Source organism: Equus caballus, chromosome 8 (genome assembly GCF_041296265.1).
Source record: "Equus caballus isolate H_3958 breed thoroughbred chromosome 8, TB-T2T, whole genome shotgun sequence".
In the NCBI taxonomy this organism is placed as follows: Eukaryota; Metazoa; Chordata; class Mammalia; order Perissodactyla; family Equidae; genus Equus; species Equus caballus.
In genome coordinates, this window is record NC_091691.1 from 54761625 (window position 1) to 54780141 (window position 18517).

At 42.2% G+C, this 18517-nt stretch overlaps 1 long non-coding RNA gene across 1 annotated transcript; it reads left to right on the plus strand.

The window, feature by feature from the left end:
• Window positions 1–85: 85 nt before the first annotated feature.
• Window positions 86–14943, plus strand: LOC138925377 (uncharacterized). Its single transcript, XR_011441442.1, has 4 exons — window positions 86–305; window positions 7537–7742; window positions 8552–9005; window positions 14728–14943. It is a non-coding gene; the product is annotated as an uncharacterized lncRNA (long non-coding RNA).
• The last annotated feature ends 3574 nt before the right edge of the window (window positions 14944–18517 follow it).

The window sequence follows — 18517 nt, forward strand, 5'->3', positions numbered from 1 at the left end:
GTCAGATTTACTAGGGTGCACAAAAGAGGGGGAGAGGGAATGGGGGAGGAGAGAACAACTTAATGGGCCTTAATGGCCTTGAGCTGAAGTCTAAGAATTCTCCTGCCTTCGGTCCACTGTGCCACTGAGCTGGTAAACAAACACCCTGCTGGCCCATGAAGGCCACTTTCTTTCTGGCCATTCAGGAGTGGGGCGCATTCCAGTTTTAGGAGAGAAAGAGGGGAGCAAGCTGGTGACTACGGCGCCCTCCACTGATCTCTGATGATATGCGGGGATAATGGGTTACAAAGACAGACATTAATAAGGTAAGATAAGAGGGGGGAGGTTTATTAATTTTTCAAGTAAGTTAGGATGCCCCAGGGCATGGTAAAAGTGTAAAGAATCTGGTGAACGATGAGGGGCTCGGCTGATTAATGCGAGTCAGCTGTCCTCTGAGGGCCGTAGCAATAATGATGAGATTACGGAAGAACCTACTGAAGACAAATGAGATGCATGTGGAATAAAAACGAAGTGTCCTAGTTACTCTTTTGGAGTGCCTGGTGGATTTTTATGAAGGGAGAACCGAGGTACCAACGACAGCCCGAGGAGGGGCTGGGGCAGGCAATGCGCTTGTTCTGCTCAGGTTCCTCCAGCCCGGGCTCTCCAGAATTCCGGGCCTGCCTGGGGGAAGGGCTGAAAGGGAAGTGCATCCCGGAAACCCATTCTGCACAGGCAAACAGAGCAGGATTTGGTGCCTCTACACTGTCCCCACGGCCTGTCGCCTTGTCTGGCCTTAGTGCCCTGCCCAGCCCTCTCCTTCCATGCCACCAGTCTCTCTAGGAAGTGCCAGCAGCTGGGCTTCCTCTGTAGTTCAGACTGCCCCCAACCTCCTTCTGCTTAGCCACTGCTGACCGCTGAGTTTGGAGCCGGAGAAAAGGAAATTAGAATTATTTTTCTTTTCCTTTTGGAAATTGCTCACTAGATTTTATATTCTCTCTCTCTCTGCATTTGTCTCTGCATTTGTCATCTGGCTTGTGTACTTGTCTTCGCTGGACTGCCTCCCTAGATGTCTCTGTTTCTGTACCTTTCAGGTGAGGCAAAGGGAGGGGAAACAGCATCCCCACTTGACCCTTGCCTTCTACACCAGGGTGCAGAAGATTGACAGTGACCTTTGAAGTTCAAAGTGCAGAATTATTGGAGGAGCTTGCTAAAAAGGCAACTTCAGGTCCTAGCCTTGAGAAGGTTCGGGTTAGGTCTCAGGAATCTGCCTTTTTAACAAGCATTTCACAAGTGGTTCTATGCTACTGGTCCTCAGACAATAGTTCAAGAAACACTTTGAAAGGGCATGAGATTGACTAAGGTTGCCTCTGATAGGCTCTTCTGAATGTGAAGTTGCCTAAAAATTCACCATGGATAATTTGCTCCTTTACATTGGTTCACTAAGACTTGAGGAGTTCGGGTTAAAATGCAAACTCCCTCCTCTTGCCCTCTCCCCAGGCAGGGGCAGCCCCTTAAATTGTTATTTCTAGATATGACCACCTTAGTGTGAGTCTATTTATCAGGTTAGAGTAGGACCTTCAGAGTCATAGGATCAGTTTTAAAAGAAGCAGACAAGGGAGCAGAAAACATCTAGAAATGCAAAGACTGTCAGTGGGGCAGAGAGGAGGATGGGAAAAGGAGGTAGTGGGTGGAGCCAGTGGTTTTCAGCTCTTTTTGGGTGTAGTGTGGGGGACTGGAATTGGCCACCCCAAGATATGTCTCTTTGGCATGAGGATTATTTGGGTTGGTTACTTAAAAAACTGCAGACAGGAAAGCAACTCTGAAAAGTAGAATTTACCTACCCTTTCTTAAGAGACATTTACATTTGTAAGGGAAATCTCCATCTGTAAAGGTGTCTCCCTCTTTGTACCAGGAAGAAGGAGGGATGAACTTATCTCTAGAAACTCTTATCAATGCAGAAGGCAAGGACTTAAATCTGCATAATAACCTGACCTTGTTTACTGTACTTGTCCGGTAATCTCCCATAACTGACTCCCCCAACCCCCAACATTCTCCTTTGTCTTTAGCTGAAGATGATATTTAAGGTGGTGGCTTTGGCCATTTTGGTGAGTTGCTCAAGTTGCCTGAGCCTCTCCCACGTATACATGTTATAAAGCTTTGTTTAATTTTCTCCTGTTACTCTGTCTCGTGTGACTTTAATTCTTTCTCCAGCCAGAAGAACCCAGAGTGGATAGAGGAAATGTCTTCCTCCCCTACAGTTGCAACGCATTTCTTTTCAAGTGAAATCTAAATGGAAAACCCAATATAGGAAGCCAATTAAATGACAATTTGCTAATACACATTTGTTTATTCCAAATTTGCAAGAATGATCTTTATAAAGTCAATAAATTATAAAAATGAAAGTACTTGAATGAGCATGAACATTAGCAATCGGAGGTTACAGATAACGGTTCCAGCCTTAGATCAGCTTCTGGAATCAGTAGATTTGCTCAGACAAATAGCTGCAAATTATATTTGTGGACAGCTGGCTTTGCAATTTTGGGAGACCTCTTTAATCAAATTGATCTGAATTCGTGCCTGAGGAATAGCAGGAAATTTGTATTTTAAAGTTGGATGACCTATGATATTTAGTAAGTGCTCAAATTCCTCTTATAGAAAAGCCACTCAAAAAGCAACCAGAACTTTAAAATAAGAGCTAAAACCATGTATGACATTGGGCAACATGGCTTACTATTGCATCAGTGCAATTGCCCCACAACAGGAGATCCCCAAGCAGACGCAGGGACCCTTGCATGGCGTTTATTTGGGCCCTTCCCCTATGTGCTTTAAGGGTGGACTTCTCATACAGTTTATATAAACAGTCATGCCCGGGCCCCAATTTATGAAAACACCAATGCAGTTTTTAAACTTAAAATTTGCATTGAATTTACATAAAAATGTACCGTAATGTGCATTTACATGTATTACATTTATGGACATGTGTGTTACATTTATGTGTATTTAAATGTAATGTACATTTAATTTACATTAAAATGTGTAATTTTTTGGGGGGTGGAGGGAGAGAGTGGGGGTAGGTGTCACACATTTGAAATTCATATTTAAACAATAGGGTTAACACGAAATACGTGTAGACCCCTTGGAGGCTCTGTGTGGAACATAGGATTTGAAAATAAGAGGACTGGGCCAAGACTTTGCTTAAGACAGACCCTGTCATTGAGTGAGGAGGTGGGCAGCCCCGACTGGACATTAGGAAATGTCCAGCAAAGATTCTTTGACAGGCATTGGATTTTTCTTTCATCCAGCTATTTGTCTAAGAAGCTATAATTAGAAGAAAATAGCAAGGAGTAAATGAGAGAAGGATGTGGTGTAGAGAGAAAAACAAAGGGAGGGAAAGAGAATGAATCGTGATGAGTTAGAAATGGCTGGATGAAGAAGCTCGTCCTGGCATGCATAAAGATGAAAAAAGGGGGACTCAGGAAGTTCTGGAAGGATGTGAGAGAAGAAAAAGGAAAGGATATGGGATGGAGAGGAGGAAGGGATATCAGAAAGGCTGTTGGAAGGGACTAAATTACAAGGAAATGTGGAAGGGACTTTATTGAAATAATCCACGAATTCGTGATAATGCTGTGAGCTTCCTTTTATGGGCCTGGCAAGAGAATAGTTGCTCAAAGGACTTTATCTTGGAAATCCATTGTGGCTCCCCGGTGACCTGCACTTCACACAGCTTTAAGCCTTGTCCTTTCGCTCGCTGGCATTGTTTCTCTCTGCTTGCTCCCTGTGGTCTCTCATCTCTTCTCAGCTCTCTCCCACTCAGCCCACCAAGGCCTGGCTACCCAAGTAGAACAGACTTTCATTTTCCTCAGGTTCACACTGTGCGTACTGACTAACCCGCTTCCTGCCTCTCGAGTGGCCCCTCTTCAGCTCCCAGCACCTCTTATCTCTATGGTAACGGAAGACACGACCATCATCTGGATTTTGCCTCAGAGAGTTGGTCTGTACAAACAGGCTTTCCTGGGGTAGCTTGTCCTTTTGCAGTTAACTGACATGCCTGGGGAGAAGAGCCGTCCCCAACAGGATGGCAGGCAACGGCCTCCAGATGTGGGCATTTGGCAAGTCTGAGCTGAAAGTCTCCATAAAACTATGATGTAATTAACAGACCCCGGCAGCTGGAACAATTCAGCACCTCACATTGATTTTCCACGTCTCCTATTTACTTTCGGTTTTTGAACTGTCTGCTGTGACAGGAAATCAAAGAATTATAATGGTGTGCACGAGGCTGGGTCAGCATTTCCCAGAGAAATCCTGAGACTAATCAGTTTAGTATCCCTCAATCATCTCTTTTCACTCTTAAATTAAAGCTGTCCTCCAAAATGCTAAGAAATGGCAATTTATTTGGGGATATTAAAAAAAATCAATGTAGTATTTTAAAATTTGAGAGGAATGTTAAAAATAAGGGAAAGAGTAGGCCCCAAGTAATATTAGTGGAATCTATTTTCTCCTCCAGGCTTACTATGAGGTTGGCAAAGACCCTTGGATGTGGAGAGCCAGAAGGGCCATATTTGCCCTTCCCAAGTTTCATAGACTTGGAAAAGTTACCTGGTGGAACCAAGGAAAGGAGCCTTGTTCCAAGGTTTTTCAATCACTGGAATTAAGAAAAATAATTCTCCCCATATGTGCTTATTCATGAGCTTTCATGTGATACAGGATTGCCTTTCTTATAGTCTGTTACTGTATTTCTAACTCTTGTCAGATGTAAGTCAGAATCTTGGGTTAATTTCACTTTGGATTTAAAACTCTGGAGAAAATAGGCAGAGAGCTGGGATAATGACGGAGAAACAGGTCTCCATGTGAAGTCTGCCAGCTCCAGATTTCTTTTTCTGATGTGCCTCGGGCTCCATTGGTGTGGTTTTTCTTCAAACTCACTGGAAATCAAGAGACAGATTTCATATCTTGGTCATACTGTAAGGATGTGTTTTTCATCTTTTTATTGACTCAAGTAATATAACCCTTTTACAAATAATTAGGAAAATAGAGAAAAGAAGAAAATTGCCTATAATTCTCCCACTCAAGCACAATAGCTATGATAGTTTTAGAGCAATTACTTTGGGTCATTTTCAAACGCTGAGTTTTGATATGATTCAAAGCATAACGTACAAACAACTTTGTATTTTAATCTTCTACTTAATGTATGTCAGAAGCATTTCCCATGTTATTATTAGCTTCAGTAAATATCTTTTTAATTGCTGCCTGAGCAGCTGGAACATTTCAGTCCCTCCCATTGATTTGCCATGTATCCCATGAAAGTGGAGACACCATATTTATTTCACTATTTCCATATTTGGGGACAGTAGATCAAATCCATTTTTCACTGTAGTAAATTCCATGGTAAGCATCTTTATATATAAGACTTCTCCATATATAGGATCATTTCTTTAGGCTAAATTCCCAGCAATTATGGGGTCAAAGTTCATGAGTATTTTATGACGATTTTTTCCTGTTGCTCTTCAAAATTATTATGGAAGTTTATAATATCACCTAAAATGTTGGTGGAATCATGCTTTAAAAGGGTCTTTTACCTACTGAATAGGCAGAATTGGGAGCACTTTCTGTGTGTGGTTTGCTGATGCTGACAAAAATCCCAGAGAGAAACATTTTGGACTTTAAACGCGTTCCCCCGACCATTGTGTTTAACACACAGAAGTGACTTCATTATAGCCATTTCTTCTATGTGTGCCATAAAGTATGAATTCTTCACTTGGCTATAATGTTCTGTCTCATCAAACCTCATAAAACTAATTAGCGTCACACCCCCTCTGTTTGGCTGTGAATTTTGAAGATGATATGGATTTCTCTTGCACGTTACATAGAATTTGGTGGGTATCCCCTTGCTAGGAATAATACCTTTGGAAAATAGGAAAATACCGAGTGGAAAGAAAGTACATTTTCTGGGAAAAGAATAAGAACCCAGAGAGACGGAATGAGAGTTGTACCACAGAATCCCAGCAGCAGACGTTCTGGGTGTTGAAAGTCCCACCAGAACAGCTGCAGAAATGTAGAATCACATCTGGGCGTGTGACACGGCGGCATCATTACCTACCGACAGCAAAACAGCCAGATGCCTCCAATTCATTTTAAGGACCAAGTTTCAGGTCTGAACCTGTGAACATCTTCACTTCCTGACTGACGACTTATCAATTGTTCACGCAGTTCGTGAAAATGTGACCTCACGGGCACCTTAAGGACAGATCTTCCCGGATGCAGCAGGTAGAGGCAGAACGCAGCTGCTGCGCACCCAGACCCGCAGCTCAAGGTCTGGCGTGCTGCTCGAGAATAGAGCCATCAAAGCTCTCCACACAGTGGCTGCGTGTGGCCTGTCGCCGATGTATGAGGCTTCCCAGGGCTTATTCTGTTCTATTTTCCCTCTAACTCTTCAAGTCCTCTCTCTGAGACACAGAGAGATTGAGTGCCTCTCCCTGTCTCTCTCTTCCCTCCTCCCCGTCTCCCGAATATAAGTTTCTTTCCCTGGCAATTAACCAAATAACCAGATGATCATTAGGGTAGCAAATGGTTTTTAGACTCTTGGCTGAATACTGTGATTTTTGAGTACATAGCTATTTTCTTGCATCATTTCTCTCGTCTTATACTGACAGTTACTATGACAGTCCAGTGAAAGTGGCTCCTGGTGACAGGGCTGCAGCCTGCAGACAGACTGACCACAGTCTCAGCAGCCTGCCCCCACCCTGGCTAAGTATAAAGTGTGCAGAGCAGCTTAAAGGCCCCAGGGGGAAAGTCATTCAATATATAAATCTCAATCCCAGGGGAAAAAGGTTGGTCAATGTACAAATCTCAATACTTATGATGGTCAAGGGACAGGTTTCTCTCAGGAGCAGCCTGTCCACCCCGCCCCATGGAATGAAGGGAAACCAACAAGAAACATTTGGTGAAACATGGAGACTCATGTGTTAGGATCAATGTTAACAAGCACCCGAAGAAACAAATAAGGGTATAAGATTTGGAATTTCTACAAAAACAGTGGAAAGTAGAGCCTATTCTTTGAAGACATTCACATCCATAAAAATGCTTCATCTCACTTAACCATCACGCTTTTACCATTATCTTCTTATAGAAACCTCACATTTATTACCAGAAATGTTTTCATTATGCCAAGAAGGCAAAATCTTTCATATGGAGCTTGCCAGTGGGGGAGGCCAAGGAAGTTGTCTGCTCAGCCCACTTGAGGTTTGGATCATCTCTGGTTGTCACTCAGCATCCTGTGCAGTATTCTATTGTCAAGGGAGAGCTGTAAAATATAACAGAGCCATAAACGTGGGTAAGAGCCACAAAAGAGGCTTTTTGGGAGAGAGAACTGAGGGAGAGAATAGTCAGATAAATGCAGAGTTGGACCCAGGTTTAAAAAAAGGTAATATTTACTGACATTTATTGAGCGCTTACTACGAGTACGACAATGTTCACAGTTTTCTGTGTTTAGTTATTAAGCCATTTAATTCTCATAAAAACCTTATGAGATAGGTAATATTATTATCCAACTTTATACAGGAGGAAGCAGAAGCACAAGGAGGTGAAATAACTTGTCCAGAGTTTCAAAGCGGAATCTGGCTCCAGATTTTTTGCAGTTAACCACAATGCTCCACGTGTCTCTTGTCATCCTGCCTCTCCGAACAGCCAGTACTGTGCCAGGGTCAAGCAAGAGGATGCTAAGCCCAGAACTCTGGGCTCCTGGCAGCTAAAGTCTTCAAACATGGGTGACTGGTTATGTTGAGCAAAAATGATCCTAGTGTTGAAGAAAAGTTAGAGTGTTGTTCACATCCATTGTAACCTATGGTGGATGTCTCCTACTGAAACAGTTCTTATTCAGTAACAATAATAATAAGATAAAAGAGTATTTACTGAGGTGTGTACTCATTGCTGTAGGAGGAACAGAGAAGTACGAGATGTATATCCTGCCTTTAAGACACTTATATTTGGTGAGAAGACTAGCAGAGGTAGAGGAAAGATGAAGTAATGTTCAAGGTGAGGTAATAGATCTTATTAGAGCTAGGAAGGCTTATACACAATGTGCGAGGCTAAAGGGGATAAGTGCCTTGAAACTTAACTCTTCAGCTACTAGGGTTCAGGGAAGTTATATGCGATAGGGGGAGATCTGAACTGTATTAGAAAAGTTGCAAAGGACTCTGAATAAATATAGAGTAAAAGAGAAACTTTCTGGGAATTTGGAATTTTGAGAAAAAAGGTGAAGATGAGAAATGATTGTCATGTTTAGGGAGCCGCCATTTTGTGTACAGCACGATGCAGATAAGGCTTAAAAGAAAATGTAGAATCAGATTGCAGAAAGTCTTGGTTATCTTACTCAGGAAAAGTGGAATGACAAACTGCTTATAATAAATGGAGTTCCACAAACTCAGCCAAGAATGAATGGACCAAAAGGATTGGAGCCTGAGATTAAGGGCACTTAGAAACCCTATGTGTTTTGTTTTTCATAACCTGGAACTTTTAGCAACTCTGTGGAATGTTGTCTTATATACTGATCATGGATTGATAAAAATCTCTTTAGCTGTATTCCAGCTCAAACGGCACAACAAAGAGGGATGCTCCAAAGGATTCCATGTGACAACCTTAACCAGAGAAATACCTGTTCCAGAATGGCCAGTAGAGGTTTATGACTAGCTCTTCACTATGAATTTATTAAAATCAGGAAAAAACATGAAAAGAGGAAATCTGATTTGGCCTGACTCAAGGTACATATTGAAAATTCAGTAGACTGACCTCTGTGGCATGAAGAGGTGGCCTCTCAAGTAGAACCTGAAACATTGTAAATGGCACCCAACCTACGGGGCAACCCAACTGAGTGACCGTGTCAGAAGACTTCTGTCCATGAGGCAGCTGTAGCTCCTCCACCTCCAGGAGAGTCTAATTTAGACACAGCTAAGAGTTCAGAGCTGGAGCGGGCCACACAGTTTATTTAGCCCAACTCCTCATCTCAAAAAATGTCTTGGCGCCTAGTTGGGGTAAGTGATCTGCCTGAGATCTCTCATTTTTGCTAGGGAATGGCTGTGAGACCCAACACCAAGCCTGGCTATCCGCTTTGGCTGACTCTTCTGCTACTACCTGAGGACTTAAGAACTTCTTTGGGGCTTGTAGTCTATGATCTCTCCTAGTGGCAAATCTTCTCAAGACTAAGGCACCAATGTCATTCTTGAGGGCAGCATATCTTCACAGCTGACAGTCTGAAGAGTTAACAGATATAGCTATACACAGGTAGATGATTACAAGGACCAAATATAATGGAAAAGAGTTGAAGTACAGTTGAAGGAAAACTCAGATCCTGCATCTCTGTGTCTACCCGCAGGGCTGGTGTACACACCCGCACAACTGCATGGAGCACCAATCCCCTGGGGTCTGATGTGAACAGTGTCCCCTTCAGTTGGACAATGTGGAGTTGGCTCACAACCATCTCAGGTTCTTTTTTGCCAAACTCTCCCAGACGTCAGTACATTTTCCTTAGTTCCAGTGTTATTTTTCTCTCAGTCCAAGCCAGAATCTTTCCTACATAATCTAAAAAGCAATTTCTCTCTGCCTGATTCCCCAGTGTCCATCTTCCATTTCTGACAAAATAGCACCCATGCCTGGCTCAGCCTGGGTCTCCCCTCATCATTTCCAGTTTCAACAGAAGTCTTCCTGATTATTTATTCCAACCTTCTTACCTCCCTATCCACTCTCCTCTCTCTCGCCTACCTATTTCTATATATTCATCTGTCTAGCATTCTTTCTTATTTTGTTAAAGTAATCTATATGAACATAATTTTAAAAAGTTAATACACCAAGGGCTTATAATCAAGACCGGTGGCACCCTGGCTCTAATTCCCCCTACCCCCTATTCTCTCTCTTCCATCGGCAACTGCTTCTAGCTCTTTGAGCTCATTTCTTTTGTACCTGCTTATCTGTAAATAACTTGCTAATAGTGTTAATTCTTGATTTACCTATTTTAGACATTATTTACTTCGGAGTATGGTGGGAAGCGTTTCTGTGATCACTCCCTTCCCCTCTCCCTTTCTTCTCAGCTGTTTAGAGCACCCTAGGTTAGTCATATTCAGGGTTTACCTTATTGTGGCTATGCAAATATTGTTCACTCCTGAGCCAAATAGGTACTATACTTAGCTTTAGTTTATTGTACTTTTTCTCCAGAAGTTAATAATTACATTTTTCCCCCACTTGCTTAGTATTCTACGAACCTATTACTAATTTTCCTCAAATCCTCTGACAGCTGTGTAAAATGTTTCTCGTGCAGTTTTCCACAAGTTAGGTATATCAGATAATCTAGAATTCTCCCGGCCCACCTCTGGCTAGGAGACTCTTCTCCAAACCCCTGCGGTCTCCCTTGGTTGCTCTCCAGGCTCATTGCCCACTTGACTTAGGATTCCTCTTCAACAATTTCCTGGGATTTATTTTCTCCTCTCTCCTTTCCTGGATTCCAATTTTGTTTTTTCATGATAACTAAGGAAGAATTTTGGTGAAGCACTAACTCCAGTTAACACCAGTTAAGCACTAACACCTTGAGAAAGGGTGTCTGGAAGGTATAGTATTTTAGTTTTTATCTATCTGAAAATTTCCTTTTCTACTCTTATACTTGATTAGGAACTTGGCTTCGTATAGATTGAAATTGTTTTTCCTCAGAGCATCAAAGCCATCGCCATATTGTCATTTGGCCTCAGTGTTGCTAGTAAGAGGCACAATGCCAGTTTTATTTCCTTTGTGATGGGTTCTCTCTCTGCAAAATTAAGACCATTCCTATACCTGGTATTCTGAAATTTCATGGTATTTGTCTTGGTGTTTCGTTGTTTTTGTTTTTGTTTTTATATATACTGTGCTAGACACTCTCTGGAGATATCCCAGTCTTCAAGTTCTGGGAAATTAAAACTCTTCTTTGATTATTTCCACTCCTTTATTTCCTCAGTTTTCTGTTTTTGGAATTCCAGATGTTGGACACATTGGGTTGGTCCTCCAATTTTCTTCTCTCCCCTCTTGTCCATTTCTTCTTTGAGCAGAGTTACTCAATCTTATCTTCCAAGTATTCTACCGAATATTTTCTCTATTGGGTAGTATATATTTACTTGCCCAAACTCTTCTTTTGCACTCTGATTATTCTTTTTTATTGTATCCTATCTTGTTTCATGAATCAATATTTTCTCAAAACTCTCTGGTGATAATGATTGTAGGTTTTTTTGTTCATTTAGTTTTTCTTATGCTCTCTCTACTGTGTTTTCTTAGCTCCTTAAAAAATAAATATGCTTATTTAGTTCTCTTTTTTTGTGTTTGAGGCCTTCTTCAAATGTCTGGTGATCTTTGTCCATTTATGGTTAAATACTGATGCAATAAGAAGCCAATAGGAAACTCTGTGTGCATGGGGGTAGCTTGTCCCTCAGAGAGTGTTGTCAGGAGAAGAGCTGGCTTACTTGATGAAGAGTATTTTAAGTGGAATCTCTGTGGATCTTTTCTCTAGGCCTAGACAGTCTCTTTGGAGAATTATTCCTTATGTTCCTGCCTGGGAGGTGTACATCCAGACACTCATGTTCTGGGAGCAGAGATAGGAAAGGTGCTCACAAAACAGGCTTTCCCGTAAGTGCCTCGTTTTCAGCCTAGCGCCTGGCTCCCCATCTGCTCTGCCTGTTGTTACCTGAGTCTGAATCCTCTGGTTCAAGTTCTCTGAAGAATACATCCTTGTCCTCCTGGAATGGATGGAGCAGGGATGGTGGGGGCCAGTGAGCAGCGCTGGTGTTTCGTGGGGAAGAGACATACATACAGTGCATACGCAGACTTTCACTCAGTGCTTTTGCTCTATGCCCAAGACTCACCCCCAACAATGGAGGAGCCTGCAGTGTCCACATGCCCAGCCTTTCCAGGGTTCTGGGGGTGCACCTGCACATTCTTGGGTTATAGCTTCTTCCACTCTGCTGAGGTAATTGCCATTTCTCCCTTCCTTTTTATTCCCCCCAAATATGTTGACGGTTCTCATTTACTGCTGTTACCTCTTCAGTTCTCTTTGACTTGTGGGTTTATATCTTTTTAATTCTTTCACTGTCATTTTGTTCAGGTTTTGGATGAGAGAAGAGCTAAGTGTATAAATTTTACTTACCACGTTTGACCAAAATTCCATTCTTTTTACCTGAATTTCAAAAATCACACATACAGAGGGGATTTTAGGCACAGAGAGCATCATATGTTGTAGTTCTTGCCTAGTTTACAGTAAACAAAAATTTCTTTATGTCTCAGAGTGCCCCCACAGGGTGCAGCCCTGCCAGGTGGCACCCTGGCAGGCAGTTGGATCTACTGGGCTTTAGGATCCTTCCCTGAGCCTGGCCAGAATGAGGCCAGGGCCGGAGACACCTCAGGGAGTCTTCTCTCCATGAGCAGCTGCTGAAGCCTCAGGCATGGAGCATGGGAGACAGACTTCTGGGATGGCTTTTGTGTAATTAATTGAGGTCTGGAGCAGTAATTTTCCTATTTATCCATAATGCTTATATTCCAAACTGCTCTGTCACATTTATTAAAGGGAGAAATAAATAGAGAAACAAGCCAGGGGTTGTGTTTCATGGCAAGGTTGTCAAACGGGAAAGGTTCCACATAAGCGTTTTCCTCTTATCCACCTGATTCAACTTGAGAGCAGACAGTTACCAGTGAATATTTTTCAAGTTGTCACAAGGTGTCCTGTAGAGACCTGGACAGAAGCAATTCTTGTTATAAAAATGCGATAAATATAAGTAACAAGAAACAATCAAGAAAGTGCCATACAGAAAATACTGTAAGAACAAAACAATCATAATAAACAATCCACTCTCCCCTCCAAAAAAACTGACAGACAAAACCCACTCCATTTTTTTTTAAAACCAGGGGAGAAAACTTTGCTTTGAGTGGCTGAATTTCCAAGATCCTTAGGAGATTTATTAGGAATTGATTTGTGACTGCAATTTCTTTTTCTTATTTTAATCTCTGTGATATTCATTAAATGTTATTGTTATGTTATGAAAAATACAATGGCCTCAACAGAGAATTAAAATCAGGGCTTAGATGCACTTCTATTTCCTTTCGGGCAAAGCTTGGGAAGCATTTGGATGCTACCTGAAATATGAAGGTTCTGTTACGGGCTGAATTGTGTTCTCCCTCCAAATTTACACATTGAAGCCCTAAGCTCTGGTACCACAGAATGTGACTCTATTTGGATATAGGCCCTAGAAAGAGGTAATTCAGGTTAAATGAGGTTATCTGGGTGAGCCCTGATCCAATCTGACTGGTGTCCTTATAAGAAGAAGAAATTTGGATACACAAAGACACCAGGAAGGTTTGTACACAGCAAGAAGGTAGCCATCTGCAAGCCAAGGAGAGAGGCCTCAGGAGAAGCCAGACTGCTGACACCTTGATCTTGGACCTCGAGCCTCTAGAACTATGAGAAAATGCATTTCTATTGTTTAAGCCCCCCAGTCTGTAGTATTTTGTAGTATGGCAGTCCCAGCAAACTAATGCAGTTTCTAGATCTGTCTTCTACCATATTGGATTTAAAATCTGGGTGTAGCAAAGATCATAGAAAAACAGAATCAGACACTTCTCAAAACCAGCTTTTGCTAACTAATAGCTGAAAAATCAGGTATTAGATCATGATTGCTAAATGTCTCCCTCATGGAAGCACTTTGGCCCTATCATCTTGAGCTGAGGATCTAAGGGGTTGAGTTGGCCTGGGCTTTGGCTTCCACAGTGGGAACTTGGAGTCTCAGACTCTCCCTGGAGTTCCCCTCAGGGCTGGTCCTCAAGTTGATCATGTCATGTCTTTGAACCTGGTAGAGGAGGGACTGGAATGCCTGGAAGCCCCCGGCGTGGTGGGCTTGACTGAAATGGAAAGTCTCAAAGAAGTAAAGAGGAATGGATTGAGGGCATTTCCTGGTGGTAGGTGTCCCTGATGGAGATGGATTCAGGGGTCCATTTTCCTCTCTGACCCACCAACTGGCATGAAGAGAAATAAACCTGTAATGTTGGAATGCTGACCTGACAGCTTGATTTGAAATGGCCTCTCACTGAGAAGATCTTTAATTGTCACATCCTCCTGGTGGCACCTGGGTGATCTTATTTCCATTATTCAGGCTGAGGGAGAAAGGAAAAAAGCACTGAATTCATTTAACTATATACTGGAAGTCCTTGTATTTGGGCAGTAGCTGGGCTGAGGAAACAACTGGATTGGCCTGTTTCCCACATTGGATCTGCTTTCTTCTCTGCCTCTGCTGCTGTGTAAACCCCATTGGAGTGTCATGGCTTAAGAAAGCCCATGGATGTTTGCACTTGTGATGTGGTTTCTAGTGGATACTCTGTGAGTTCACTGAAGAGGAACCAAAAGAATGTGGGAACCAAGTTAATATTTTTAGGTTTTATTTCAATAGGCAGTTTTGCCTGCGATTCTTTCATGTGAGGTGGATGTCTCGTTCAGGCAGGACAATCAAAGGAAGAACTGAAATCTGAGGGCAGCTAACAAGACTGGAGGCAAGGAATGTTCGTTCTTCCTGAATGAGTCTTTATTGCAAGAGTGCTGCCTTTTCTCTGGTGCTTGTTAAATACTGTATTTATGCTGTGTATTTGTATACAGTGGGATTAAGGGACCAAACGAATTACTGATGATGGTTGCTTGAAGGGGTGTTTGACTAGGAGATTTACACAGCGTTCTTAATAATCTTTTTTATTTATTTATAGAATGTTATCATTCCAAACGTACAGTGCTGCCATCCCTCAGGAAAGCTGCTTTCTATTTGAGGACCACCAGCTCTGCATGTTGATTTGAAAAGAGATAAAAGAGCATCTGGCCACCATAGCACAAGCTGCACATTCCCTCCCTCTTCATTATGCAGAGAGCTGATGCAATTTTTGCCTCTTTCCTATTTATACAAATAAAGAGAACGATTTGGGAAATATGTCATGCTGGCATTAAACACCACCAGTCTTGCTGGGTTGAAATGTACACGTTCCATTAACAACAATTATATTGTATAATTAAGGTTTTGGTCCCCAAAGTCTGACTCAGAAGCTTCCTCAAATATTGATGGGTTTATCGAAGATGTGTTAAAATAAATACACCCCTCCCATCATCCCCATCAACTCCCCACCCCTCGCCCGCCACCTAAAAGTACCACCAGTACCTGCGCCAGTGACTTGGTACGCAGTGAACGTGGTGCTGAAGTGCCCTCTAGTGTGGCTGTGGCAGAGATTAATGTGAAAATGGAAAAGAAGCTTTGACATGGCAGATGCCTGAAAGCAGAGTCATCAGGACATTCTGTGCATTTTATGGGGATCTCACATATGGGGTCCAGAAGAAAGAAACTGGGTGCAAGTAGATGATTTGGAATGAACCCCCACCCAGAATGAGGCTCTCCATGTAATCTTATTATGCTGTTCTCCATCATTCTTTTTGGGAGGCTCTCACTTTAGGTTTAGGTGGAAATTTCCTGAGGCTTATACGGTCTTGGCACACACATATGTGTAAACAGCCACAGGGAAAGGGCTAATGAAGTTCAAGCCCTTGCACCTGGGAGCATGTCTTGACCCCCCCCCCCCCCCCCCCGCAGCCTCAGCATGTTTCACTTTCCCAGCAGCCCAAGGGAGCTCTGACCCCTGGCTCATCAGCAAATGCTGCTGGTGGTGACCATAATGGATTTCTAAGGGCAATTAACACAGTGACAGGGTTTATAAATGACAGATTATGACAACATTCCCTGCTATCAGGTTTTTTCCTTTGATGACCACTTGGCTATCAATTATAGTCTCACCAGCCAAATCCTACATTTCTCCCTGTGGTCAAGACTAAAGAAAAACAAATAGCTGAAAATCCTAGAGCTGACTCACATCTTAACTAGGAGAAGACTGTTGGCTCAAGTGCCCCAGTGACACAAATCAGGTGTAGGGGAGGCAGGAGCAGGTTAGAATGAGGCACACCTGAATCAGTGACACCAGTCTGGTTAGATACAGATTGGAGTGGATGGTTTTCTCTTCTAGTTCTCTTTGGTGGGACTCTGTGAGCACAGAAATGATGTGAAGAGCAACAGTGTTCACCTTCCTAACTTCGTGAGTATGCACATTCTGAAAAACGTTGTGTCCAGGAAATGTTGGGCTGGGGGGCTGCTCCATCATTCCTGGATGGGTAGCATCTGGATGCTGTTAGAAACAAGATGACAAACTCCAATGGAGTCACTTGTGCTAAGCTCCACATCACCAAACTGAGACTTAATTAAGGTTTCAGCTCTTCCAGAAATGGAATCTTAAACCAGTCATTCAGGAATCACCTAATCAGCATTAGTTAGGTAACCTGCCATCCCCTAAAGGAAAGTAAACTTGCAGTAGCCAATCCACTTTTTTGCCTAGTATAACTTCCTGGTTCCTGTTCCCTTCTGCCTAAAAAAGTGTATAGCTCCTTGGAGCTCTTTTCTGTCTGCTAGATTGGATGCTGCCCAATTCATGAATCATTGAATGAAGCCAATAAGATTTTTAAAATGTACTTGAATTTTGTTTGGTAACAGTGCATATGTCTGTTTCCTTGTGGAAGGGTCAAAATCAAGGAGATTTTCTTCCAGAATTGTGTGATTGTGGAGGTGCCATCCGTGGGCAGGCCCACAAATAACACATAATTTTGTATTTAGTTACCCTTCAGAGTTCCTAGGAGAAAAATGGGTCAGGATAGAAGATGGAAGTATGTCGAAAATTCTAGTAGGCTTCCTAGAAATCTGGAAGCATGAGCAAGCTGTAGAGGTGAAAATTTTCGGGAGGTTGAACGGACATAAATGGAGAAACTCGTACTAATATTAAGGTAATTACAGCAAGGTGAACTATTTTGGTAGACTCCTGTGGTAGAAACTATTGATTATTTATCCCAAAGCAACCACCCCCTTCTTCCTTCCTAGTAGCACACCACATTTGTTAAGAAATTGGGATTACAGGAGCTTCAAAGACCCCTCTCCAGACCTAGAGGCAAATGTTGATTACAGTAAGGTGATTGTGGGTGGTGTACAGGAAGCCTCTGGGAAATGTCTCCCTTGAAATATATACAGAGAAGCATGAGAGGAATGCTTCCTTCTTTGCTGGATGTCATGTCTGCATGTACCATCTGGAATGGCTAGAGCCAACTCGCAAATATAAAGGAGGGCTTTGTCAACCCGCTGAGCATGGCAGAGTGGAAAGATACAGAGCAGCCAGCTCCTGGGAACTGACCACCTCCAGACTTCTTGCTACATAAGGAAACATTTTTCTCACGGTTTAAGCCACTTTTCATTGGGTTTTCTGTTACTTACAATTGAAAGCATCTCCACGGATACAACCACTGTTGGGAACAGTGTATAATAAGAATGTCTTTGAACAATCAACACAATCAGAAAATAGTACCGATAAAGCAATTAAATAAAATGAGGAGACTGGACGACATAGTCTTTGAGCTCCCAATTAGTTCTGACATGCCATGCTCTAAATCCTTGGATCCTCCTGTCATGGAAGAAATTAGTGATAACAAGGAAAGTTTGTGAAAAGTTTTGAGCTAAAGTATAGAGCAAACCTTGGGCACTGTGAGTGAAATGTTGTTTATTTTGCAATTCACATGCTTGTGAAATGTAGACACTGGAATTCTTACTTTACAAAGTAGAGTGTGAAATATGTTGAGACTTCTGCTTAAGAAAACCAGTTATTATAATTGACAAGAGAACTTCAAATTGTTTCCAATTGATGTATTTTGAGTTATCACATTCTATTTGAGAATATTCATCCATATGTCATCTTGAGCTAAGCTATGAGTATATGCCATTCGCCCTAAAGGTGGAGTTGATAATGTGAGTTTTCTCTCATAAATAAGTAAATAGAGTTTTCTGGGGAGAGTTAGGCTACACTTTTTGTAATGTAGAAGTGTACTTTATAATATACTTATCAGGTAATGTCACCTTTAATTTACCTTAACGTTGACAGCTCGATAAGGGAAAATAAATGAAGTCTGGATATATATGAATAGAGTTTACTGGTGTAGTAAAATAAAATTTAGAAAAGGTTAAATTAATTAGGTACCTATTAAGCTATAGGCATATTGGTGACCAGAGATACGCAGTTCACAGAAAATGACTATAATTATAGGGGGAGCTTATTCTCAGGTTCTAAGTCTACTTCAATTTCAAATACTCTGTCCTATTGTGAGAACAGGTGAATTGATTTTTGGCTTGGGAAATACGGTCTGTTAGAGAATACAGCATGCATTAACTCTACCTTGCAGCAAGCACTCCAGTTGTGTGTGGAGGTGAGGAAGAAGGAAGGGGTAGATGTAGGGGAACCCGGTGGAGCCTCAGGATCTACAACCCAGATCTTCCCCCTGAACTCCCCCACTGCCCAGCAGTGGTCACTTACTCCCCTGGGGTACTGAGAATGCTCTCCTCAGTCATACTGCCCATCACCTTCTACTTCTGGGGAAAGGTTGCAGAGCAAGTTTGGCATCTTTGCTGACTCCTCCCCACCAGAACCT